Source organism: Babylonia areolata, chromosome 13 (genome assembly GCF_041734735.1).
Source record: "Babylonia areolata isolate BAREFJ2019XMU chromosome 13, ASM4173473v1, whole genome shotgun sequence".
Lineage (NCBI taxonomy): Eukaryota > Metazoa > Mollusca > Gastropoda > Neogastropoda > Buccinidae > Babylonia > Babylonia areolata.
In genome coordinates this window covers 30,614,554-30,617,053 of record NC_134888.1, presented here as the reverse complement: position 1 = coordinate 30,617,053, position 2,500 = coordinate 30,614,554, and positions in this window count along the sequence as shown.

Below are 2,500 nucleotides of genomic sequence, written 5' to 3'. Positions count from 1 at the left end.
ACTTGGAGTAATTATCTCACTTTGTGAGTATGTCACACAGTGTTTTGCTGAAAGAAAAAAAAAATGGAGCTATTCTCTCAGTTGGTGAATCTGTTACATGCTGACCCCAAGTCAGTACCACCCTTCAGCCTCTTTATGCTGTTGTCCTTGGCTGTGAAGAAATTCCTGATTAAACTGCTGGCTGGCCGTTTTCGTCCGTCTCATCAATGTAAGTAAAGTTGGAACAATTATCTCACTTGGTGAGTCTACGACATACTGTTTCACTGGAAAGAAAAAAAAATGGAGTAATTATCTCACTTGGTGAGTCTGTCACATACTGTTTCGCTGGAAAGAAAGTTGGAACAAATATCTCACTTGCTGAGTCTACGACATACTGTTTCACTGGAAAGAAAAAAAAATGGAGTAATTATCTCATTTGGTGAGTCTGTCACATACTGTTTTGCTGAAAGAAACGTGGAGTAATTATCTCACTTGGTGAGTCTGTCACATACTGTTTCGCTGAAAGAAACTTGGAACAATTATCTCACATGGTAAGTTTACGACATTCTGTTTTGCTGAAAAAAACTTGGAGTAATTATCTCACTTTGTGAGTATGTCACACAGTGTTTTGCTGAAAGAAAAAAAATGGAGCTATTCTCTCAGTTGGTGCTGTTGTCCTTGGCTGTGAAGCAATTCCTGGCTAAACTGCTGGCTGGCCGTTTTCGTCCGTCTCATCAAACTATTTCGCTGAAAGAAACTTGGGACAATGATCTCACTTGGTGAGTCTGTCACGTACCGTTTCGCTGAAAGCAACTCGGAGCAATTATCTCACTTTGTCAGTCTTTCACATACTGCTTCGCTGGAAAGAAAAACAAAAATGGAGTAATTATCTCATTTGATGAGTGTGTCACATTCTGTTTCACTGGAAGAAAGAAACTTGGAGTAAGATAAGATAAGATAAGAATAACTTTATTATCTCCAACTGGAGAAATTTGGTCAGGTGCATTATCACAACATAGACAAGTAAACAACATGGGGACCATAACTGTAAAAGTCAACAACAGCTTGTACGAATATTACGAAGATACAAATGTAAAAAATATCACATACTCCGTTTCATACATGCATCCACACACTGCAGGTAATAACTAGTATTCTTAATGTAAAAACCGAAAGAATTAAGAAACATTATTTGAATATAATTATAAACATAACCTACTATACAGCACATTGATTATAATAGATTATAATAGTAATTATCTCACTTGGTGAGTCTGTCACATACTGTTTCGCTGTAAGTAAAGTTGGAACAATTATCTCACTTGGTGAGTCTACGACATACTGTTTTGCTGAAAGAAACTTGGAGTAATTATCTCACTTGGTGAGTCTGTCACATCATGTTTCGTTGAGAGAGAAAAAAAAATGAAGCAGTTCTCTTAGTTGACGAATCTGTCACATTCTGTATCTCTGAAAGAAAGAAGAAAAAAAAATACAGCAATTATCTCACTCGGTGAGTCATTCACAGACTGTTTGGCTGAAAGGAAAACCGAGCCCTTTTCTCACTTGCTGTCTTGGAAAAAAAAAAAAAACAAAACAAAAAAAAAAAAAAAAAAAAAAAAAAAACGTGCTTGTCTAAGAAGAAAGCTTGGGGCGACAAATAAAGGCAAAGAAAGAAGGAAGGAAAAGAAAAGAAAAAAAGAAAAAGAAACAAAATGACAAAGAGCACCTCCAGACAGAGACGGGGGTCATTCATGGGCTGAGAATCACTCCCCAGGGTGTGCTGCCCAGACGTTTTAAGCACGGAAACACATGCAAGTTCTGAGCCAGAACCGACAACCAGTATTGTGTGAGTGGATCCAGAAGTCTGAACGGGCTGACCTTAACGAGGGTGTGGACTGTGTCTGTGTGTGTGTCTGTGTGTGTGTCTGTGTGTGTGTCTGTCTGTGTGTCTATGTCTGTCGCCTCCGCCTGACTTGTTCTTCTTCCAGTTCCCCCTAAGGAAAGGCCTCTGTGGAGGTGTTGATATGTCTGATGATTTATTCATAGTGATAGTTTTGTTGTTGTTGCTGTTGTTGCTGTCGGCCATTGTTGTTGGTGTGTTGTTGGTTGTTGTTGTTTTGTTTTTTTTGTTTGTTTGTTTTTTGGTTTTGTTTTATTTTGTGTGTTTTTTGTTTTTTTTTTTTTTTTTTTGGTTTTTTTGTTTGTTTTTTTTTGTCTGTCAGGTCTCACATTCTGTCAATTGAGAATGACAATAAAGGAGGAATTGTCTGAAGTTCGAGTACATTTTGTATTGTGCTGTGTGTTATGTGTTGTGTTGTCTATCGTTGCGTTGTATTTTACTGTATTGTTTTGCGTTGCGTTGCGTTGTACTATATTGTATTGCATTGCATTTTTACTGCATTGCATTGTATTGCATTGCATTGTATTGTATTGCATAGCATTGGATTGTATTGATTGCATTGTATTGCATTGCCTTGCATTGCATTGTATTCTGTTGCTTTATATAGTATTGCATTGTATT